The 25,926-nt window shown below is 50.7% G+C and overlaps 1 non-coding gene and 1 pseudogene across 1 annotated transcript; both read right to left on the bottom strand.

The window, feature by feature from the left end:
- Window positions 1-11,348: 11,348 nt before the first annotated feature.
- Window positions 11,349-11,421, bottom strand: TRNAK-CUU. Its single transcript has one exon. It is a non-coding gene; the product is annotated as a tRNA-Lys (tRNA).
- Window positions 11,422-11,717: 296 nt separating this feature from the next.
- LOC119286083 overlaps window positions 11,718-25,926 on the bottom strand; it is a 16,708-nt pseudogene continuing 2,499 nt past the window's right edge.

The following is a 25,926-nucleotide window of genomic DNA, read 5'->3' as shown; positions in this document are numbered from 1 at the left end:
GCGCGGGAAGGCAACGAAGTTCAGTTCAAAAGACCGCAGCGGAGTGGAGCAGCCGCGACACGAAGTTCCTTACCTTAGCTGGATCTCGCTGGTGCCACCTAAACGGTAGGTATAGGCGGCGGATGTCTGACGTTTGGAGTTGTCGGGATTAAGGCGTCATGCGGAACTCCAACAACATAGACCAGATGACTTATTTATTGAAAATAGGTTTAGGAGCCTGATCCTGGAGCTGAGCAAGCATTGGCGCGATCCACATCGAGTGGAACTACTATCACTATATCTGTGGAAGGAAGGTGGAACCTTCACCGAATCATAGTTAGGTGGCACCCATTCCGCAGTGGGCCGACGTCACACTGCCGCTTCAATAGCTAGCGGGTAATAATCAGAAAGTGAATCATCAACCACTCATTTAGAAGCCGCTCATGCAACAACGTTTAAGTAAATCCTTCCGCCCTTATTTTCTTTAGTCTAGTTGTTGGAGGAAATGCGCCTTGAACACATTACGTATACTAGCTGAGCTTTGTCCCTAATCGTGACTAGTTGTTATTAGTTTCGATCAACCTCTTGAGCGCTATCTGATCTTATTTTTGTATTTCAAATATGGGACCTGCCTTTTTAATGGGACATCCCGGCAACAGGCCTACTCATGCATGTGTCCAAGTACTCGACCAATCCTCGGAGCGAAGGGATGAACGAATTCTCGAGGGCTCTGGTGTTGAAGAAAGATGGAACCTGGAGAATGTGTTTCGACTATCGAAAACTAAATGCAGCAACTATGTTTTCCAAATACCCCATTCCTTGTTGGGGAACGTAGCAGAAATTCAAAATTTTCCTACGTGTCACCAAGATCTATCTATGGAGAGACCAGCAACGAGTAAAAAGAGAGTGCATCTACATACCCTTGTAGATCGCTAAGCGGAAGCGTTCAAGTGAACAGGGTTGATGGAGTCGTACTCGTCGTGATTCGAATCACCGATGATCAAGTGCCGAACGCACGGCACCTCCGCGTTCAACACACGTACAGCCCGGTGACGTCTCCCATGCCTTGATCCAGCAAGGAGAGAGGGAGAGGTTGAGGAAGACTCCATCCAGCAGTAGCACAACGGCGTGGTGGTGGTGGAGGAGCGTGGCAATCCTGCAGGGCTTCGCCAAGCACCGCGAGAGAGGAGGAGCACTTGGGAGAGGGAGGGTTGCGCCAGGGGCAAGGGTGAAGCTCCCATGCGCCTCCCCACTATATATAGGGGTGGAGGGGGGCTGGTTTCTTGCCCTCCAAGTCCATTGGGGCGTTGGCAAAGGTGGGAGGAAAGAAATCCCATCATTTCCTTCCCCACCGATTGCTATCCCCCCTTTTTAGGGATCTTGATCTTATCCCTTTGGGATATGATCTTATTCCTTCTAAGGGGGGATCTTGGTGCGCCTTGACCAGGGGTGTGGGGCCTTTCCCCCACTACCCACGTTCATGTGGGTCCCCCATGCAGGTGGGCCCCACTCTGGAACCTTCTAAAACCTTCCCGGTACAATACCGAAAAATCCCGAACATTTTCCAGTGGCCAAAATAGGACTTCCCATATATAAATCTTTACCTCCGGACCATTCCGGAACTCTTCGTGACGTCCGGGATCTCATCCGGGACTCCGAACAACATTCGGTAACCACATACAAACTTCCTTTATAACCCTAGCATCATCGAACCTTAAGTGTGTAGACCCTACGGGTTCGGGAGACATGCAGACATGACCGAGACGTTCTCCGGTCAATAACCAACAGCGGGATCTGGATACCCATGATGGCTCCCACATGTTCCACGATGATCTCATCGGATGAACCACGATGTCAAGGACTTAATCAATCCCGTATACAATTCCCTTTGTCTAGCGGTATTGTACTTGCCCGAGATTCGATCGTCGGTATCCTTATACCTTGTTCAATCTCGTTACCGGCAAGTCTCTTTACTCGTTCCGTAACACATCATCCCGTGATCAACTCCTTGGTCACATTGCGCATATGATGATGTCCTACCGAGTGGGCCCAGAGATACCTCTCCGCTTACACGGAGTGACAAATCCCAGTCTCGATTCGTGCCAACCCAACAGACACTTTCGGAGATACCTGTAATGCACCTTTATAGCCACCCAGTCACGTTGTGACGTTTGGTACACCCAAAGCACTCCTACGGTATCTGGGAGTTGCACAATCTCACGGTCTAAGGAAAAGATACTTGACATTGGCAAAGCTCTAGCAAACGAACTACACGATCTTTGTGCTAGTCTTAGGATTGGGTCTTGTCCATCACATCATTCTCCTAATGATGTGATCCCGTTATCAACGACATCCAATGTCCATAGCCAGGAAACCATGACTATCTGTTGATCACAACGAGCTAGTCAACTAGAGGCTCACTAGGGACATATTGTGGTCTATGTATTCACACGTGTATTACGATTTCCGGATAATACAGTTATAGCATGAATAAAAGACAATTATCATGAACAAGGAAATATAATAATAATACTTTTATTATTGCCTCTAGGGCATATTTCCAACAGTCTCCCACTTGCACTAGAGTCAATAATCTAGTTCACATCACCATGTGATTAACACTTACAGGTCACATCGCCATGTGACTAATACCCAAGAGTTTACTAGAGTCAGTAGTATAGTTCACATCACTATGTGATTAACACTCAATGAGTTTTATGTTTGATCATGTTGCTTGTGAGAGAGGTTTTAGTCAACGGGTCTGAACCTTTCAGATCTGTGTGTGCTTTACAAATCTCTATGTCATCTCCTAGATGCAGCTACCACGCTCTATTTGGAGCTATTCCAAACAACTGTTCCACTTGGAGCTATTCTAAATTATTGCTCCATTATATGTATCCGGTCTCTCTACTCAGAGCTATCCGGATAGGTGTCAAGCTTGCATCGTCGTAACTTTTACGACGAACTCTTTTACCACCTCCATAATCGAGAAAATTCCTTAGTCCACTAGTTACCAAGGATAACTTTGACCGCTGTCTGTGATCCATTCATGGATCACTCTTGTACCCCTTGACTGACTCATGGAAAGGCACACTTCAGGTGCGGTACTCAGCATGGCATACTGTAGAGCCTATGTCTTAAGCATAGGGGACGACCTTCGTCCTTTCTCTCTATTCTGCCGAGGTCGAGCTTTAAGTCTTAACTTCGTACCTTACAATTCAGGCAAGAACTTCTTCTTTGACTGATCCATCTTGAACACCTTCAAGATCATGTCAAGGTATGTGCTCATTTGAAAGTATTATTAAGCATTTTGATCTATCCTTATAGATCTTGATGCTCAATGTTCAAGTAGCTTAATCCAGGCTTTCCATTGAAAAACACTTTCAAAATAACCCTATATGCTTTCCAGAAATTCTACGTCATTTCTGATCAACAATATGTCAACAACATATACTCATTAGAAATTCTATAGTGCTCCCACTCACTTCTTTGGAAATACAAGTTTCTCATAAACTTTGTACAAACCCAAAATTTTTGATCATCATCAAAGCATACATTCCAACTCCGAGATGCTCACTCCAGTCCTTAGAAGGATTGCTGGAGCTTTGCATACTTATTAGCATCTTTCGGGATTGACAAAACCTTCCGGTTGTATCACATACAACCTTTCCTCAAGAAAATCATCGAGGAAACAATGTTTTGACATCCTATCTGCAAGATTTCATAAATAATGCAGTAATCGCTAATATAATTCCAACAGACTCTTAGCATCGCTACGAGTGAGAAAATCTCATCGTAGTCAACTCCTTGAACTTGTCGGAAAACATCTTAACGACAAGTCGAGCTTTCTTAATGGTGACATTTACCATCATTGTCCGTCTTCCTTTTGAAATCCATCTGTACTCATACATGGATCTTCTCTCGGATTTTATGGCCTCAAGCCATTTATCGGAATCCGGGCTCACCATTGCTTCTCCATAGCTCGTAGGTTCATTGTTGTCCAGCAACATGACTTCCAAGACAGGATTACGTACCACTCTGAAGTAGTACGCATCCTTGTCATCCCACGAGGTTTGGTAGTGACTTGATCCGAAGTTTCATGATCAATATCATAAGCTTCCACTTCAATTGGTGTAGGTGCCACAGGAACAACTCCCTGTGCCCTGTCACACACTAGTTGAAGAGACGGTTCAATAACCTCATCAAGTCTCCACCATCCTCCCACTCAATTCTTTCGAGAGAAACTTTTCCTCGAGAAAGGACCCGATTCTAGAAACAATCCATATTGCTTTCGGATCTGAATTAGGAGGTATACCCAACTGTTTTGGGTTTCCTATGAAGATGCATTTTATCCGCTTTGGGTTCGAGCTTATCAACCTGAAACTTTTTCATATAAGCGTCGCAGCCCCAAACTTTTAAGAAACGACAACTTAGGTTTCTCTAAACCATAATTCATACGGTGTCATCTCAACGGAATTACGTGGTGCCCTATTTAAAGTGAATGTGGTTGTCTCTAATGCCTAACCCATGGACGATAGTGGTAATTCAATAAGAGACATCATGGAACGCACCATATCCAATAGGGTGCAACTATGATGTTCGGACACACCATCACATTATGGTGTTCCAGGCGGTATTAATTGCGAAACAATTTCCACGATGTCTTAATTGTGTGCCAAAACTCGTAACTCAGATATTCATCTCTATGATCATATCATAGACATTTCATCCTCTTGTCACAATGATCTTCTACTTCACTCTGAAATTACTTGAACCATTCAATAATTCAGACTTGTGTTTCATCAAGTAAATATTCTCAACATCTACTCGAATCATCTGTGAAGTAAGATCATAACGATATTCACTACATGCCTCAGCACTCATTGGATTGGACACATCAAAATGTGTTAGTTCCAACAAGTTGCTATCTTGTTCCATCTTACTGAAAATGAGGCTTTTCAGTCATCTTTCCCATGTGGTATGATTTGCATATCTCAAGTGATTCAAAATCAAGTGAGTCCGAACGATCCATTTGCATGGAGTTTCTTCATGCATATACACCAATAGACATGGTTCGCATGTCTCAAACTTCTCAAAAACGAGTGAGTCCAAAGATCCATCAACATGGAGCTTCTTCATGCGTTTTATACCAATATGACTTACACAACAGTGCCACAAGTAAGTGGTACTATCATTACTATCTTATATCTTTTGGCATGAAAATGTGTATCACTACGATCGAGATTCAATAAACCATTCAGGTTTAATACTAATCTTGATGGTAGAGGGAGCGTGCGATGTTTGATTATATCAAACTTGGAAACACTTCCAACACATATCGTCAGCTCTCCTTTAGCTAGTCTCCGTTTATTCCGTAGCTTTTATTTCGAGTTACTAACACTTAGCAACTGAACCGGTATCCAATACCCTGGGTGCTACTAGGAGTACTAGTAAAGTACACATTAACGTAATGTATATCCAATATACTTCTATCGACCTTGCCAGCCTTCTCATCTACCAAGTATCTAGGGTAATGCTGCTCCAGTGGTTGTTCCCCTTATTACAGAAGCACTTAGTCTCGGGTTTGGGTTCAACCTTGGGTTTCTTCACTAGAGCAGCAGCTGATTTGCCGTTTCATGAAGTATCCCTTCTTGCCCTTGCCCTTCTTGAAACTAGTGGTTTCGACAACCATCAACAATTGATGCTCTTTCTTGATTTCTACTTTCGCGGTGTCAAACATCGCGAATACCTCAAAGGATCATCATATCTATCCCTGATATGTTATAGTTCATCACGAAGCTCTAGTAGCTTGGTGGCAATGTCTTTGGAGACACATCACTATCTCATCTGGAAGATCAACTCCCACTCGATTCAAGTGATTGTTGTGCTCAGACAATCTGAGCACAAGCTCAACGATTGAGCTTTTCTCCCTTAGTTTGCAGGCTAAGAAAATCGTCGGAGGTCTTATACCTCTTGACATGGGCACGAGCCTGAAATCCCAATTTCAGCCCTCGAAGCATCTCATATGTTTCGCGATGTTTCGAAAACGTCTTTCGTGCCTCAACTCTAAACCGTTTAACTGAACTATCACGTAGTTATCAAGACGTGTATGTCCGATGTTCACAACATGCACAAACGACGTTTGGGGTTCAGCACACTGAGCGGTGCATTAAGGACATAAGCTTTCTACTGATCGCATAATCGCTACTATCAACTTTCAACTATAATTTTCTCTAGGAACATATCTAAACAGTAGAACTATAGCGCGAGCTACGACATAATTTGCAAAAGGTCTTTTGACTATGTTCAGGATAATTAAGTTCATCTTATGAACTCCCACTCAGATAGACATCCCTCTGGTCATCTGAGTGATTACATGATCCGAGTCAACTAGGCCGTGTCCGATCATCACGTGAGACGGACTAGTCATCATCGGTGAACATCTTTATGTTGATCGTATCTACTATACGACTCATGCTCGACCTTTCGGTCTCCGTGTTCCGAGGCCATGTCTGCACATGCTAGGCTCGTCAAGTTAACCCTAAGTGTTTTCGCTGTGTAAAACTGTCTTACACCCGTTGTATGTGAACGTAAGAATCCATCACACCCGATCATCACGTGGTGCTTAGAAGCGACGAACTGTAGCAACGGTGCACAGTTAGGGGAGAACACTTCTTGAAATTTTGTAAGGGATCATCTTATTTACTACCGTCGTTCTAAGCAAACAAGATGCATAAACATAATAAACATCACATGCAATTATATAGTTGTGACATGATATGGCCAATATCATATAGCTCCATTGATCTCCATCTTCGGGGCTCCATGATCATCTTGTCACCGGCATGACACCATGATCTCCATCATCATGATCTCCATCATCGTGTCTTCATGAAGTTGTCACGCCAACGACTACTTCTACTTCTATGACTAACGCGTTTAGCAATAAAGTAAAGTAGTTTACATGGCGTTCTTCAATGACACGCAGGTCATACAAAAAATAAAGACAACTCCTATGGCTCCTGCCGGTTGTCATACTCATCGACATGCAAGTCGTGAATCCTATTACAAGAACATGATCAATCTCATACATCACATATATTCATTCATCACATCCTTTGGCCATATCACATCACATAGCATACCCTGCAAAAACAAGTTAGACGTCCTCTAATTGTTGTTGCATGTTTTACGTGGCTGCTATGGGTTTCTAGCAAGACGTTTCTTACCTATGCAAGACCACAACGTGATATGCCAATTGCTATTTACCCTTCATAAGGACCCTTTTCATCGAATCCGTTCCGACTAAAGTGGGAGAGACTGGCACCCGCTAGCCACCTTATGCACCAAGTGCATGTCAATCGGTGGAACCTGTCTCACGTAAGAGTACGTGTAAGGTCGGTCCGGGCCGCTTCATCCCACAATACCGTCGAAACAAGATTGGACTAGTAACGGTAAGCATATTGAACAACATCAACGCCCACAACTACTTTGTGTTCTACTCGTGCAAAGAATCTACGCAATAGACCTAGCTCATGATGCCACTGTTGGGGAACGTAGCAGAAATTCAAAATTTTCCTACGTGTCACCAAGATCTATCTATGGAGAGACCAGCAACGAGTAGAAAGAGAGTGCATCTACATACCCTTGTAGATCGCTAAGCGGAAGCGTTCAAGTGAACGGGGTTGATGGAGTCGTAATCGTCGTGATTCGAATCACCGATGATCAAGTGCCGAACGCACGGCACCTCCGCGTTCAACACACGTACAGCCCGGTGACGTCTCCCATGCCTTGATCCAGCAAGGAGAGAGGGAGAGGTTGAGGAAGACTCCATCCAGCAGTAGCACAACGGCGTGGTGGTGGTGGAGGAGCGTGGCAATCCTGCAGGGCTTCGCCAAGCACCGCGAGAGAGGAGGAGCACTTGGGAGAGGGAGGGCTGCGCCAGGGGCAAGGGTGAAGCTCCCATGCGCCTCCCCACTATATATAGGGGTGGAGGGGGGCTGGTTTCTTGCCCTCCAAGTCCATTGGGGCGTTGGCAAAGGTGGGAGGAAAGAAATCCCATCATTTCCTTCCCCACCGATTGCTATCCCCCCTTTTTAGGGATCTTGATCTTATCCCTTTGGGATATGATCTTATTCCTTCTAAGGGGAGATCTTGGTGCGCCTTGACCAGGGGTTGGGGCCTTTCCCCCACTACCCACGTTCATGTGGGTCCCCCCATGCAGGTGGGCCCCACTCCGGAACCTTCTAGAACCTTCCCGGTACAATACCGAAAAATCCCGAACATTTTCCAGTGGCCAAAATAGGACTTCCCATATATAAATCTTTACCTCCGGACCATTCCGGAACTCCTCGTGACGTCCGGGATCTCATCCGGGACTCCGAACAACATTCGGTAACCACATACAAACTTCCTTTATAACCCTAGCATCATCGAACCTTAAGTGTGTAGACCCTACGGGTTCGGGAGACATGCAGACATGACCGAGACGTTCTCCGGTCAATAACCAACAGCGGGATCTGGATACCCATGATGGCTCCCACATGTTCCACGATGATCTCATCGGATGAACCACGATGTCAAGGACTTAATCAATCCCGTATACAATTCCCTTTGTCTAGCGGTATTGTACTTGCCCGAGATTCGATCGTCGGTATCCTTATACCTTGTTCAATCTCGTTACCGGCAAGTCTCTTTACTCGTTCCGTAACACATCATCCCGTGATCAACTCCTTGGTCACATTGCGCATATGATGATGTCCTACCGAGTGGGCCCAGAGATACCTCTCCGCTTACACGAAGTGACAAATCCCAGTCTCGATTCGTGCCAACCCAACAGACACTTTCGGAGATACCTGTAATGCACCTTTATAGCCACCCAGTCACGTTGTGACGTTTGGTACACCCAAAGCACTCCTACGGTATCCGGGAGTTGCACAATCTCACGGTCTAAGGAAAAGATACTTGACATTGGCAAAGCTCTAGCAAACGAACTACACGATCTTTGTGCTAGTCTTAGGATTGGGTCTTGTCCATCACATCATTCTCCTAATGATGTGATCCCGTTATCAACGACATCCAATGTCCATAGCCAGGAAACCATGACTATCTGTTGATCACAACGAGCTAGTCAACTAGAGGCTCACTAGGGACATATTGTGGTCTATGTATTCACACGTGTATTATGATTTCCGGATAATACAGTTATAGCATGAATAAAAGACAATTATCATGAACAAGGAAATATAATAATAATACTTTTATTATTGCCTCTAGGGCATATTTCCAACATTCCTATCATAGAAGACCGGCACTTTTGGATGAGGTGTGAACTAAGATAGATTTGAGGGCTGGTTATCACCAAATAAGAATGAAAGGAAGAGGATATCTACAAAACAGCCTGAAGGACCGGCTTTTTGAATTCGCTTGACGGACGAAGCCGAGCCGATACGATAGGCGGGCGAAGTGAGCGAGACCAAGACGGGCCAGACGTGGAGTGGCGAAGGGGGCCTACTATACGTATACTTTGCTTCCTGAAAAAACGAATAAAAAAAATATCCAAGCCCACTAATAATAGTTCGGCACGCCAACAAATCCAACGTATGGACCTCCTCTACCTTCAAATCTCTATCTCTGGATTACATTCGCAGTATACTGTTCCTTGATGAAGATATGCATGGATGGTTTGTGTCAAAAGGAATAATGCGTAGTTGACTTCCCTTCCCTTCCCCTTCTTTTGATTTCAAACTATTCGACATCATTTTGTATCTTCTCGAAAAGAAAAGAAAAAACTATGATTTTCTATATATGACTTTCTCTACTGCAAGACGGCAAGAAGTGGGCCTCTTTTGTTGCTTCTCAAAATTTCTTTTGCCGTACATCAAGTAGCTTTTAGATATTAAACAAAGAACCATTCATTTAATATCTATCTACAAGTTGTAGGGAATAAAAGTGCAATATTTCTATTTCTTTTAAAGAAAGTATGGTGAACATAAGTACTTTTTTTGTGGATAACTTTCTTCTTATTTCACTAGTTCCCTCAATCGAGAGGGTACATAACGAATTAGTATTTTGTAAGCATGGGGTATACTTGTACTGGAAGCAATTGTTTTCTCCACTCCAATTGCATGTCACAGTTTTCTGTTTCAGGAAGAAGCCCGTATGAATCACAATGGTATGCATTACCAGCAATGATCATTCTGAAGACTACTACTATATGAGAACTATTTTTTTTTAAACATTGATGATGCTAGAACACAACTTGTTTGTTCTAGTTCTTGTAACCGAGACCGCAACAAAACATCACATCCAATACATCGACAATCTAGAAGGAGATATCTTATTTTGATGCGGGACATAGAAAACTTTATCACAAAACATTAACAAAGATTATGTCACATCCTTAGGTACTAACTAGTCCTGCACGTCAAAAACAAAAGAGAATTGAGTACTGGACAAACTCCACGGCGGAGAATATCTCATCAACAGAAACTCAACAAGGCCTATTTTCTCCTATGAATCATAGTTTCAGAATAAATCTTCATATCACAGTTTGAAGATTTGTTTTTAATGACGTCTTGGCTCCACGTGGATTATGAAGCTAGTTGAAGCTATTTGTTCCAATAATTACTTCCAATCTCAAAGAAAAATAATCCTGGGCAGGTTTCTAAACTATGGCTACAAACGTCGAAACATCACGCATCAGATCACAAGAGTCTTCAGTGAAAAAGAAATCGGCATATTTTGCAGTAAACTTCTATTAGATTCAACTAACGTGCTGGAATTATTGGCTCCGTCACTTATCAATGCCTAGTTTCTTAAAATTGTTGATGCGACTTGTGAGTTTGAAATGCTTGCGCCCGTGTCCAAAAGATAACTTTCATGCCTAGATTTCAAGTTGAAGCTGGTTGCTGTCACTTATCGGTTTGAAATGCTTCACACTTGTACCAGAAAGATAGCTTTCATGCCTAAATTTCAAGCCGAAAGATGCTTGCTGTTACTTGTCACTTTGAAACGCTTCCTGTTTATCAAGGTCATTCAAATTCAGCAAGTTTAGAGGATTGGTTTGGCAGCTGTGCCGTGCTTTTTCAGAAATGACAACGCTTCCAAGTGTAGGTTCATTTTGTTCAGACTTCATAGCCAAGTGAGTTGGGGCATGATCTTGTCAACAATATACCAATATATATAGCATGGACTTTTTTTTTTAAATCACGAACTGTACTCCATAGAACTGGTGGCATATACAGTATATAAATACCAATATCTGTATGTAGATGGACAGTTGAGAGTTGACGGGAAAAGTAATGGCCTGGTGGATCCAAAAAACTGTATGACAAGGGTGGCTGGCTTTAAAAAAATAACAATGGACACACCCACCGTGGGGCTCAAACCCACGACCACAAGGTTAAGAGCCTTGCGCTCTACCAACTGAGCTAGACGGGCTTATTTGATTAATTTTTTTCAGCATCCTAATTGTTCGCTGTACTCGGAAAAAGTTGACAGATGGTGGCCTCTATTCTTGAAATACAATAGATAAACATCAGCAAAGTTGCTTAACTTTGGCGCAAGTTTCAGCATACACCAGTCAATAACAATCAAAATCCATGGCATCTGGACCAAATGGACGTCAGTGCACCTCCACGAGACCATGACTTTGAGAAACAAAGCAAAGTACGCCTACAGGTTTCAGTCAAGTTCTTGGTGATGGGTCCCATGCAAAACTCACCAGTACACTGTCCTAAATGCAAATCAAATTGTATTTATTTCCAGAAAAAATATTACTGTGATATTTCGGACACTAGAAATAGCGCTTGAATGAACCTTTTTGGTAGTACGCATTGCTGTTCCTATGAAAGACCAAAGCATACATACTGGTAACCCTTAGTTATTATTACACTGAATTTTCTAAAACAGTAGATGATCTATTCTGCAACGCAGAAAATTAGAGCAATTTTTGCAACATGGATCTACAGTGCATCTGTAAGCAGACAGTGCTCAAGGGGAAAAAATCAGAGAATAATTCTTCTCCAACGAGGGGCAAAGCCTTTTAGTCTACAATAATTTTGCTCAAATCAACACCTTGCGGATCCGAGGCATCAATAAGGTCTCTCGGGCCAACTCTCAGATCAGGTACTCCCTCTTGCAAGATGGCACACACTGGAAATATAGGAACACCTTGCACTCTCCTCTTCAGTTCTTCATACATTGCTTCAGCTCCCTCTTCATCTATTTTGTTTGCGACAATCAACGATGGGCGCTTTGTCATGCCTTCTTGGTAATGCTCTAGCTCCACGACCAGATCGCATAGCTGCTCCCATGGTGGGATACACTTCCTACCGTTGAGTGTTGCTGCCAGGTCAAGTACATAGGACAGAACTTTGGTGCGCTCAATGTGCCTCAAGAAGGCATGGCCCAGGCCACGGTTCTCATGGGCACCTTTGATAAGACCAGGTATGTCAGCAACTTTTACTGACAAGTAGTCGTCGTAGGTCAGGCTACCAATATTGGGCCTTAGTGTGGTGAATGCATAGTCAGCGATCTCCGGCCGAGCCCTAGAGAGAGCACTCAGAAGTGTGCTCTTTCCGGCATTCGGCAAACCAACAAGGCCAACATCAGCAATGCTCTTCAGTTCTAAGACAAGAAAAGACTGTTCCTGCCTGTCCAGTACTTAAACGGGCTACCTCCTCTTGTCTATTTCCTTTGGATAGACGGACGTCTCTGCCGATAGAAGCATTCCCTAGCCCACCCTCCCCTCCTTGTGCTACGATCAACCGTTGCCCAGGTCTTGTCATTTCAGCAACAGAATACTGTATGTCATCTTCTTCCCTCTCCCCATCTGCATCTAGAGCCTCTTCCTCCGTCTCATCTTCATCCTCCCAAAATTCTTCATCGTCGTCATCAAACTGATCATTTTCATCAAACTCGACCTGATGTTGAATGCTACTTGCATCACCATCTTCAGCATTCGAAAACCCAGTCTTGGAGCATGTACTAGGGTATGTTTGCTTCTCCCGCTGATTGCTACTTTCTCTTTCAGCTTCATTTCCATTAATGCCATCCTTGTTCTTCTGATTGGAACTGTCTGCAGAGTCATCCACAGATCTGGGATATCCCAGGGATCTAGAGATCTGGTTGGTTTATTTACAGTGAAAGACGGTCGCTCCCCTCGGACTAGATGAATCACTGTGCCAACTGGTACTTGTGCGACCTGTCAGACACACGAAGAGAAGGTTATATATTTCGAAAAGGAACTTAGTAAATGCGAAATGCACATGTATATACATATATTTCTGGTAACCTTGTCAGGACCTCTTGTCCCTATCTGTTTCTTAGAAAGTCCATTGCCTCCTCGGACTGCTTTCTGGAAACACAAAGTAAATAAGTGTAAAACCATGACACTGAAAAGCATAAATTCTGCAGAATCTTCTTCATTTGCAAAGGCTCAATGTGATATTAAGTTAGAGTGTGAATAAGTCGCTCTTAGTCTTAAGTCCAACAGAAGTAAGGGTGAGCTTCTAACTCGATAATATACACAGGCTAAGAATTTACACCAAGAGATTAGTTCTTTTACGAAGAGGGATAATGCATCTAGCAAAACAAAGAGCCCATGACATCTATATATCTCATGCCGAAACACAAAATAAGATGATACCAAAAGCATACCGTGTGATGTTGCAAGTTACTGAAATCCCAGACAGATCTTGAGCACTCAAGAATGACATTACCACCTGTCCCTCCATCGCCACCTGCAATATTTTATTGTGAATAAGAAATTCTGGGCGCATGAAAACTAGACTAAGTAGCAGAAAATCACTTGGGCTATTAGAAACATTTTGACATAGTGTAGATGGCACAGTATAAATCTACAATGATTTTTCACAGCATCCGGAGCTCAATGAAACACACCAAATCAGATGATCCGTTGCACCATAGTAACATACATTTGGATGGTCAATGATGCAAACAAACAGAACCGATAACACCACAACCATAGTTGCATCAGACTCTGAATTCAGAGCTTTATCAGTCTACAAGGACTTGGATGGCTTGCATACATATGACAGCAATGAACAGTGCACACAAAAAGATAATGGATTAAATTTGGAAAGGCTCACCATCGGGCCTGCCTTGGCGATCGGACCTGGAGCGCCTTTGGCTGATGCAGCCATTGCCACCGTCGCCACCCCTGGCAAGTAGCCGGAACCTATCCACCATCCCACGTGCCTGGAACAACGGGTATTCAATGCCTTGGCTCGTCGTTGATTCGTCGGAACAAGCTTGAGGACAAGTGTAGCCCACATAAAGCTGTAAGAAGATAGACTCTGACCTGCAAAGGCGCCGCCTTTCCCTTCCCCCCCTCTGACGAGGAGCCATGGTAGCTCGCCCCACCACCAGTCCATGCCGCTGGAGACAGGTTCGCCAGCGAGACGCGACACAGGACAGCTTGCGGCCGCCGCAACATCTTCACTACTCAGGGACGGAGCCAGGATTTGGATAGGGGGGGCACTACTGTGGGGGGGCCAAGCCAAGTAACAAAGAAAATCCCAGTACAAAAATTAATCGTATAGAACAAGGTTTTGCTTAAGTGACATAAAAATATCATTACATTCGTAATAATTTAAAGTGGCCTCTACGACTGCCAATAAGATCAAAAATATTAATAATTTGATTATAAAGTCAGCTCAATTCTGAAGATAAAAAGCAACCAAGATATAACTTAATGCAGTATAAGTACTTTTAGAGAGTAGAAAAACATACTTGCGGTTAACTGGACTCAGATTTGAAGCAACCGGCTTAAAAAGCATTAATCTTAATGGTGTTTGGCCCTGCTTTTCTCTTCATAACCTCTACCTGCTGGATTGCAATGGAGAATTAACATAATCTATAAGTTCGACAATAAAAAATATTGCATCACAGATAGGGTCGGACCCTTCCCTGGACCCTGCGCAAGCGGGAGCTACATGCACCAGGTTGCCCTTTTATAGAAGGGGAGCCTTGGCGCAGTGGTAAAGCTGCTGCCTTGTGACCATGAGGTCATGGGTTCAAGTCCTGGAAACAGCCTCTTACAGAAATGTAGGGAAAGGCTGCGTACTATAGACCCAAAGTGGTCGGACCCTTCCCTGAACCCTGCGCAAGCGGGAGCTACATGCACCAGGTTGCCCTTTTTTTTTAGATAGGAACTAATACAAGGTAATTTGCATCACAAAAATAGGAACTGGCCGAGACACACCAGTACACCACTGAATTCATGATAATTGTGGGACTGTGACATTTACAAAATAGACATATCCTGATCAGAAGCGTTAACAAATTACAGAAGCAAATTACCAAAACAAAACAAAATCTGGAGTATCAATTCCACAATCGACAGTGATACAGGATGAGAATCTACAGAGATTAAACCTTTGCTCGTTCGTTGATTAAGCGGGAAAATTTGACAAGTGCAGCAGCCAAATACCTGAATCTGTGAATCAGATCGACTGATCAAGAGCAGCAGGGCTGGGTCCTGGGAGTAGGGCGAGAAGAGGCGAACGGACGACGTCGGCTAGGGCGTCGAAAACTGGAACGGCGGCGACTAATCTTGCAGTTACTACGATGGAAGATAGGGGTGGCAGACTAGAGTCAATGCCCATCGGCCACTACTACTGGGCTTTTTTCACATGGGCCTTTTTTCCATTATTGAGATTGTCACGTTGAGGATAATCTGATAGGGGGGGCCAAATACATGTGTACCTGCCATCGTATCGCTGAGTACGTTCGCTCGATCGTTGTTGGGGGAGGGAGGGGGGGGGGGCAGAAACACGAACTGCTGGATCAGTATTAGATCGGAAAGCTGGAGTAGGCGCTGTGGCGAACTACAAAGAAATTGTTAGGCGGGCCAAGCTAAAGAAGAACGCGAAAATTTTAAAATTCTGAATCATTGTCATTAGTAAGTATCCTCTGTTCCCATTTGTTACAAGATCAAGTGAGTAGATATGGGACTTGGCTTAGCTTGCTCCGCGCCTAGCTTGCTCCGCCCGCCCCGCACCCGCACACCGCCGGTGGCCACTCCGGCCCCGGCATCCACGCCCTCGCCCGCACTGGCGCCTCCGCTCGCTACTGCCATGGCCTCCTTCCCCCCCTCCTCTGGGCATGGGAGGACCCGTGAGCTTCGTTGGCGAGATGCCAGCCCGACCGGCTCCCCTGCCTCGGCCCGCCCTGCTTCCTATGCCCAGGCGGCAGCCTCGCCCCCGTCGCCTTCTCCTCCGGCCGCCCGTCCGTGCCCACACTCCGAGATCCACCGCGTCTATCCGGTGGAGGAGCCTGTGGATCTGCTGGCGGATGCAGGCTGGACCGATGTCCGCGGCCGTGGTCGTGACCGCCGTCCCCGCCTGCGCCCGCGTCCTCCTCGCCGCGACCGGGCCGCTCCCCACCGGGACCCTGCCTCCCCGTGGCCCGCGGAGTGCCCGCGCTGCCTCAGGCCCTCCCCCGACCACCGCCCTGCCGAGTGTCGGCGCGACGTGCGCTGCCGCCATTATGGCCACGTCGCTCGGTTCTGCTCCGCTCCGCGCGCCCACTCCTCTGGTTCGCCGCCCCACAAGCGGCTGCACCCCCGCTCCCCTGGGTCGTCTGCGGCGAGCGTCGCCGGACCATGCGGCCCTGCGTCCTCCTGGGCTCGGTCCGTGCCGTCCTCGCTTGCGGCCTCGGCGTCCGCCTCTCCGCCCGTGGCCTCGCCACGCGCCTCCCCGCCGACTTCGGAGTCCCCCCCCCATCCCCCCCGCGGTTCGGTCTGGTCCATCCTCTGCCACAGCCTCGCCGCTGTCCGGCCATCCATCCCTGCGCCCCGCGGCGGCGGTCTGTTACCTCCCGTGGTGCGATGAGATGGCGGAGGCTGAGTTGGAGCTGCAGTCTGCGCTTGTGGCTACGGTGGACGGCAACCGCGGCGGCATCTCTGTCGAGATCACCGCGGCGCTCCTGGAGTGGTTTGGCCTCCAGCGTCACGCGTTCTCCGTGAACCGCCACTATCCCGACGACTTCCTCGTCCGTTTCCGGTCTCTGGAGGACCGTGCTCAGGTGGCGGCCAGCAGCCTCCGCTCCCCCCGCTTTCGCCTGATGTTCAGCCCCTGGAGCCACCTCGCCGGCGATGAGCCGGTGACCGCACATTTCCGTGTGCGCATCTCGATCCGCGGTATCCCAGATCATGCCTGGTCCCGTTCTTCTGCGGAATTCCTCCTGGCCCCCTTCTGCCTCATTGAGGACCTGGCGCCTGAGACGAGCTCCGGCCAGGACATGTCGGAATTCCGCCTGTTCGCTTGGACCGCCAATCCTGACAGCATCCCGCGCATGTCCGAGCTCCTCTTGCCGGCGCGCGACGGGATTGATCACCGCGCCGACCCAGACCGCGTCTTCCGGTTCGCGCGCCCGCTCCTCCGCTTCCCGGTTTCCATCCACGTCGAGGAGACTGAAGATTACCGCCTCCCGGGCCCGCCTTCGCCGCCCGACGTTGATCCGGACGCCCCGGACCGTGGCTCTCCTCCGGTCCCTGGCCCCTAGCCCCGTCGCCACGAGCAGCCTCCCCGTTGATGGATAAGTCTGTGTACTAGGGTCGTTGTGGGGCTGCAGCACATGGTCCTTGTAGCAGTTAGGATAGAGTTCCTGACCATCAAGGACTGGCAGTTAGGATAGCATCTTAGACTGGCATCTTAGACTAGCATCTTAGTAGCATCTCAACATATGCTTGGCTGGCTAGCAGCCTATAAGTATGTATCCCCAACCTCTCAGGTTGGCATGGCATTGTGTGAGAAATAAACCAACGAAAATTGTCCCAACTCTCTTAATGTCATCCACAACTATCAATGCTCAGGTTCAAAGGTCTAACAAGTGGTATCAGAGCCTCGTTATCCTGTACCCTGAGCATTTCCTGTGAGCAGCCTAAGTCGGTAGCAGCAGCTGCTCCGTCTGCCTCTGGTTACCTTCCTCCCTCAGGACTGTCGAGCAGCAGTTCGTCTTCAACAGCCTCCTCCTCACGCAACAGCCCCCCTGCAGCGAGCCATGTCTGCAAGTCGCTCTCAGCACACGGCTACCTCGAGCATACGGCGCCGGCAGGAGGCCGAGCGCGCCGTGGCAGAGGAGCGTGAGCGAGCAGCTGTAGCAACAGCTGCTGCGGCAGCAAGGGTGTCAAGGCTGGCTGCAGCGGAGCTGGCAGCAGCCAGGGCGGAGGTAGAAGCAGCAGCAGCAGCAGACGCAGCACGTGAGGCTACGGCGGATGCCAAGGTACTCCGCGGCGGCTCCGGCAGCTCCAACAGCTCCACGCCTGCGAACGACGGCGCTAACGCAGACCGCGCCAAAGTGGCGCAAGAGCGGACGACGCAGTGGGCAGCCGAGCACGCCTGCGCTCCAGGTGGAGATGCGCACCGCGACGGCGGCTGCAACGACCAGGACCGCGGCCTCTACGAGGTCCGGACTGTGGTCAGGGATGTTGGTCCCAGTGTCGGGTGGCCTACCCTCACTAAAACCAACTACGTCGAGTGGGCCAGGATCATGAAGATCAGGCTCCAGGTGCGGCGCATGTGGGAGGCAGTCCAGGACAGCAACGTCGACCACCAAGAGGACCGACGGGCGCTGGACGCCCTCATCGCCGCAGTCCCGCCCGAGATGCAAGTGAGGACGTTGATGACTTTGCTCTCCGTCTCAACACTCTGCTGCAGAAGTTGGTGAAGTTTGCTGATGCCACCTACACCGAGGAGAGAGCTGTCGAGAAGCTTTTTCGGTGCATCCCCGAGAAGTACAAGCAGATGGCTCGGTCGATCGAGTCTTTGCTGGACCTCTCCACGATGACAATCGAGGAGGCGATAGGTCGCCTCAAGGTCGTCGACACCAACGAGCCACAGCCTTCCTTGGGGCCCATCACCAACGGCGGGAAGCTGCTCCTAACTCGGGAGTCGTGGGAAGCCAGCCTTGGTGACAGGAAGAAGGGGGAGCCTTCTTCCACGACGGGCGGCCGCAAGCGTGGCAAGCAGCGTAAGACGCGAAGAAGCCCCCTGGGCAGAGCACAAGGACGTGCCGAAGGTGACGCCCGCGGAGGCGCTAAGGACGGCGCCGCTGGCAAGCCCAAGCCGGCACAAGACAACAGTTGTCACAACTGTGGTGGTTTGGCCATTGGGCCAATGAGTGTCGGCAACCACGACAAGGCCAGGCTCACGTCGCACAGGCGAAGCAGGAGGAGACGGCTCTGTTCATGGCGCATGCAAGCATTGAGCTATCTTCAGCGACACCAGTCGCAAAAGCTCTCATCCACCTCGACGAGCCAAAAGCACATGCTCTTCTCGGCGATGGCTCCGGGAAGGACAAGACTACGGGGTGGTGCCTCGACACCGGCGCCACCCACCACATGACCGGTCGAAGGGAATTCTTCTCCGAGCTTGACTCCGATGCGCGAGGCTCCGTCAAGTTTGGGGATGCCTCCCCTGTGGAAATTAAGGGCGTCGGCTCCGTCATCTTCACCACCAAGACAGGAGAGCACCGGCTGCTCACCGGTGTCTACTACATCGCCGCGCTAAGGAACTCCATCATCAGCTTGGGACAGCTGGATGAGAACGGCTCACGCATCCTGATTGAGCATGGGGTCCTACGCATCTGGGATCGCCAGGGTCGCCTTCTCGCCAAGGTACCCAGAGGTGAAAATCGACTTTACGTCCTTGATGTGCAGGTGGCACAACCGGTCTATCTCGCTGTCCGTCGGGGCGACGAGGCATGGCAATGGCATGAGCGCTTTGGGCACCTTCATTTTGAGGCCCTGAAGCGTCTAAGTGCCAAGGAGATGGTACGAGGCCTGCCATGCCTCGACCATGTGGAGCAGTTCTGCGACATCTGCGTACTGACGAAGCAGAGACGACTCCCCTTTCCCAAACAGGCGAGTTTTCGGGCCAAGGAGAAGCTGGAGCTCGTGCACGGAGACTTGTGCGGCCCGGTGACGCCAGCCACACCAGGAGGTCGACGCTACTTCCTGCTGCTCGTCGACGATCTCTCTCGCTACATGTGGGCGGTGATTCTCGGCAGCAAGGGAGAAGCGGCAGACGCCATCAGGCGCGCGCAGGTTGGTGTGGAGGCGGAGAGCGGCCGCAAATTGCGCGTGTTGCGCACTGACAACGGCGGCGAATTCACGGCGGCTGAATTCGCGTCATACTGCGCCGATGAGGGCATCCAGCGCCACTACACGCCGTACAGTCCGCAGCAAAATGGAGTCGTCGAGCGGCGCAACCAGACGGTTGTGGGGATGGCTCGGGCTCTCCTCAAGCAGAGAGGGATGCCGGTTGTTTTCTGGGGAGAGGCGGTGCTGACGGCCGTCTACATCCTCAACCGCTCGCCTACTAAGGCACTCGATGGCAGGACACCATACGAGGCCTGGCATGGGCGGAAGCCGGCGGTCTCCCATTTGCGGGTCTTTGGCTGTCTTACGTTCGCTAAGGAGCTCGGCCACATCGGCAAGCTCGACGACAGGAGCACTCCGGGAGTCTTCAGCGGCTACGCGGAGGGGTCAAAGGCCTACCGCATCCTCGACCCAAAGACACAGCGTGTGCGCACGGCACGAGACGTCGTGTTCAACGAAGGGCGAGGGTGGCAATGGGACAAGGCGGTGGACGACGGCTCGACGCTGACGTATGACGACTTCATTGTCGAGTATGCCCACTTCAAGGAAGCCGGGGGAGCAAGCAGCTCCTCTTCGCCGGGCACGTCTACCCCGACCCCCAAAACTGCATCGACTCCGGTGCCTGCTACGCCGACGGCACCACAACTGGCGACGCCGCATACTCCAGCCCCGGCAGTCACCACTGTGGGTTCGTCTTCATCAGCACCAGCTCACGCAGAGCACAACCCGATGAAGTTCGCTTCCCCGCTCACTCACGACGAGGAGCGTGTCGACGCGTGGTATGGAGGCGAACAGTTGCGGTATCGCACGATGGATGATCTACTCGGCGACCAACCGGTGCCGGGACTGATGCCACGTGACCTAGAGGCGCAGCTACAACTCGTGTGTGAGGACGGCGAACCACGGTCCTTTGCAGAGGCCGAGGGAGATGTGGCATGGCGCGCCGCGATGCAGTTGGAGATGGATGCGGTCGAGCAAAACCGCACCTCGGAGCTCGCTGAACTCCCTCGTGGTCACCATGCAATCACCCTTAAGTGGGTGTTCAAGCTGAAGAGGGATGGAGCTGGCGCCATCATCAAGCACAAGGCTCGCCTGGTGGCTCGAGGCTTCTTGCAGCAGGAAGGAGTCGACTTCGACGACGCCTTCGCTCCCGTGGCACGGATGGAGTCCGTGCGACTTCTCCTTGCGCTGGCTGGCGTGTCCATCACATGGATGTCAAGTCAGCGTTCCTCAACGGCGACTTGAAGGAGGAAGTCTACGTGCATCAGCCATCGGGATTTGCGATTCCCGGCCAGGAGGGCAAGGTACTCCGCCTGCGCAAGGCTCTCTATGGCCTACGGCAGGCACCTAGGGCGTGGAACGCCAAGCTGGACTCCACGCTAAAGAAGATGGGCTTCAAGCAAAGCCCGCATGAGGCTGCCGTCTACCGACGGGGCAGTGGAGGAAATGGCCTGCTGGTGGGCGTCTATGTTGACGACTTGGTGATCACCGGCACCAAAGATGCAGAGGTGGCGGCGTTCAAGGAAGACATGAAGGCCACCTTCCAGATGAGTGATCTGGGGCTCCTCTCCTTCTATCTAGGGATTGAGGTACACCAGGACCACTCCGGGATCGCGCTTCAACAGTCCGCCTACGCCAAGCGCATCGTTGAGCTAGCTGGGCTCACCGACTGCCACCCAGCTCTCACTCCGATGGAGGAAAGGCTGAAACTGAGCCGCGACAGCACGACGGAGGAAGTGGATGCTACGCAGTACCGACGCCTTGTGGGGAGCCTTCGCTACCTCACCCACACACGGCCGGACTTAGCATTCTCCGTCGGCTATGTCAATCGGTTCATGGAGCGACCGACGTCGGAACACCAGCAGGCAGTGAAGAGGATCGTCCGCTACGTAGCAGGGACCCTCGACCACGGCCTCCACTACCCTAGGTGTCCGGGGGCGGCACACTTCGTCGGGTACAGTGACAGCGACCACGCCGGCGACATCAACACCAGCAAGAGCACGAGCGGGATCCTCTTCTTCCTCGGCAAGTGTCTTGTGAGCTGGCAATCAGTCAAGCAGCAGGTGGTGGCCCTGTCCAGCTGTGAGGCTGAGTACATAGCGGCCTCCACCGCCTGCACTCAGGCGCTCTGGCTCGCTCGACTGCTTGGTGATCTTCTCGTTCAAGACACCAGAACGGTGCAGCTCCTGGTGGACAGCAAGTCTGCCCTGGCCCTAGCAAAGAACCCCGTGTTCCACGAACGGAGCAAGCACATCCGACTGAGGTATCACTTCATCCGCAGCTGTGTGGAAGAAGGGAGCATCGAGGTGAGCTACATCAACACCACGGACCAGCTCGCAGACCTGCTCACCAAGCCTCTTGGGAGGGTCAAGTTCCTCGAGCTTTGCTCCAGGATCGGGATGATTCAACTCTCCCACAAGACGACGTACAAGACTTAGGGGGAGAATGATGGATAAGTCTGTGTACTAGGGTCGTTGTGGGGCTGCAGCACATGGTCCTTGTGGCAGTTAGGATAGAGTTCCTGACCATCAAGGACTGGCAGTTAGGATAGCATCTTAGACTGGCATCTTAGACTAGCATCTTAGCAGCATCTCAGCATATGCTTGGCTGGCTAGCAGCCTATAAGTATGTATCCCCAACCTCTCAGGTTGGCATGGCATTGTGAGAAATAAACCAACGAAAATTGTCCCAACTCTCCTAGTGTCATCCACAACTATCAATGCTTAGGTTCAAAGGTCTAACACTCGTCGCCCGGCGAGCCGGGCTGCCCGCCGCCCGCCCCGTTCTGGTTCCTCAGGTGGCCGGAGGTCTCGCCGCCGACCGCTCCCTCACCGTGGGTGGCAGGGTGTTCTGGGCCCGCACCCTTCCATCCCTGCGTCTACTGCCAGGGTCCCACCTGCCCTGCGTCTGACACCTGCGCCTGCTGCCCGGGTCCCACCTGCTCTGCGCCTGACGTGGCCTTCCCCGCCTTTGGACCCTGCGACGACCAGGGTGGGGCCGACCCCGGCCGTTCAAACGAGCCTTGTTCAAAATCCGCTGGATCCAACCCCACCTGCTTCAGCTGCGCGGAGCCAGTCCAACCCAGCTTCGCCGTGTGTCCAGCCAGCGACTCTGGAACCTTCCCCTGGCCCTGCCCCAGGCGCAGCCTCCCCTCCCCCCGCGGACCGGTCATGCGGTGGCCCCACCCCGCCACCAACCCTGGGGGCACAGTCTGACCAGATTCCTGCTGCCCCGAGGCCTGCTTTGGCCAAGCTGATCCGGTCGCTGGGCCCGCTAACGGCCAGCCTGATCCTGTCGCGAAGATCGTCATGCGGCCTGTGGAAGATGCCTCGGATCCGGTGTTGATCCCCTCCCTGGCTTGCCCGGATCACGAGGACGATCTGCCCCCTGCCTCGAATCCATCCACTCCCGCGCCCGCGCCTTGGGTGGATGCGGTGGACCCCGCCCTGCATGCAAGCCCGCCCATGCCCGTGGCCCAGAGCGAGCCACGTCGCCCCTCCCCATGCATGGCCATGCAGCGCTCTCCTACCCACGTACCCCCACTCCAAAGCTTCCTGGCTTCCATCTCGGCTGCAGTGAACCCAGTCCTGCCTACCCTTGGTCTGCGGCGAGGCCGATGCACAGTGCCGCCAAATTTCACTCCCCGCCGTAGCATGCGCATTGCCAAGGCTAACCGGGGCTTGATTCCGAGGCAAAGGCAAAGCGCGTTCTTCTACTCCGCTTGGGCCTCCGAAAAGATGATGAGCCGGTGTCAGATGCCATCCTCGACCCATACTACAAGCTTTTCGAGCGTCCTCTTGCGTCAAGGTCGTTTGTGATTTTGCGGATTTCTATGGGTGGCACCTCCCCCAATCGATCCTTGATGGCCTCGCCCCCCCTCTTCCCCGTCATGTCGGCTCGCGGCATGAGCGCTGGTTGCCGGGCCTCCACTCCGTGTTTTAATTATTCTTATGGATATCAACTTCAAAGTTATTTTCTGGAATGTCCGGGGCCTTAACAACTGGGCTAAGCACGCAGCCATTCGCTCTGTTATCGCTTCCGTGTCTCCCTCTATTGTGTGTCTTCAGGAGACCAAGCTCTCCTCGGTCTCTCCGGTTCTCATCTTTGAGACTCTTAGTAGCCCCTTCGATGGGTTCTACTTCCTCCCGGCGATAGATACCCGGGGTGGAATCATTCTTGCTTGGCAGAGTAGCTTGTTATCCCTTACCAGCCCGTCGGTCGGCGAACACCGCGTCTCCGCTGCGGTGAGCTCCCCCCTGGGTGGGCCTCATTGGTGGCTAACCGGGGTCTATGGTCCCCAAGGCGATGACGCGAAGCTGACCTTTCTCGTCGAGCTCCGGATCTCCGCACTAGCATTGCTGGCCCTTGGCTTCTTGGGGGTGACTTTAATATGATCACCTCGGCGGCTGATAAGAACAACGACCGGATCTCTCAACGCACTATGAATCGCTTTCGCCGCTTCATCTTTGATCACGGACACTACTACATCTACATGCACGGCCGGCGATATACCTGGTCTAACGAGCAAACGAATCCCACTCTCGTCCGGAACGACCTCGTCCTCTGCACCCCCTCCTGGGAGACGGCCCACCCGCACTGCCTCCTTCGGTGCCTTTCGTCCACGGCCTCGGATCATTGCCCCCTACATATAGATTGTGTCGTACGATCTACGGGGGACCGGCGCTTCCACTTCCAGAGATTCTGGCCCAAACTGGATGGGTTTCATTCCACCGTGCTGGCGGCCTGGAACTCCATTCCCCCTGACCCGGATCCGTTCCGGCGCTTCTTCGCTCGCCTCAAAGCTACGACCCGCAGCCTTCAACAATGGAGCTCTCGCATCACTACCAATATCACCACCCAATTGGGCGTCGCTCGGGAGCTTATCGCGCGGTCTGATGCGGCTCAGGACTCCCGGCCCCTCTCCTCCGCCGAGGCATGGCTACGCCGCGAGCTCAAGTGCAAATACCTAGGCCTCGCATCCCTCGAGCGCATTATCGCGTGGCAGCGTATCCGCCTGCGCTGGCTAAAGGAGGGCGAGGCTTCCTCCACATTCTCCAAAATCCACGCGTCACACCGCGCCGGCAAGAACAGGATCCTAGACCTCACTGTTGACGGGCAACATGTCTCCGGCGATGCCAACCTTGCCCGGGCTGCGTTTGACCACTTCTCCTGCATCCTTGGTCACCAGGAAGATCAGGCCTTCACGATTGATCTTGACGCTATCGATCATCGCTCCTTCGATTTACCCGAGCTCGAAGCGCCTTTCACGCCTGATGAGATTTGGGAGGCCATTAAGAAGCTCCCGTCCGGCAAAGCACCTGGCCCCGATGGGTTCACAGCGGAGTTCCTTTGCTCCTGTTGGGATATCGTCAAGCACGATCTTTGTGCCGTCTTCGACAAGCTCTACGCGCTCAATGGGCACGCATTCCAGCGACTCAATGAGGCCCTCATTACCTTGATCCCTAAAAGACCAGACGCAGCCTCCTTGTTTGACTACCGGCCCATTAGCCTCATTCACCTGGTTGCGAAGCTCTTTGCCAAAGTCCTCTCGCTCAGATTGGCACCTCGTCTGCGTGTTCATCGCGGGGAGAAGTGTGCGCGACAATTTCACCCTTGTCCAGCAGACGGCAAGGCAGCTTCACAGGCTCCGGCTCCCTCGGGTCCTCCTCAAGCTTGACATTGCTCGCGCCTTCGGTTCTGTCTCCTGGCCTTTCCTCCTCCAGGTCCTTGAGCACTTGGGATTCGGGCCAAGGTGGAGAGAGTGGATCTCCATCCTCATCTCCACGGCCTCCACGCGGGTCATGATCAACGGCACACCC

Source organism: Triticum dicoccoides, chromosome 4A (assembly GCF_002162155.2).
Source record: "Triticum dicoccoides isolate Atlit2015 ecotype Zavitan chromosome 4A, WEW_v2.0, whole genome shotgun sequence".
Taxonomy (NCBI): domain Eukaryota; kingdom Viridiplantae; phylum Streptophyta; class Magnoliopsida; order Poales; family Poaceae; genus Triticum; species Triticum dicoccoides.
The sequence above is the reverse complement of the archived record's forward strand: the minus strand, read 5'-3'. Positions and strand labels throughout refer to the sequence as shown.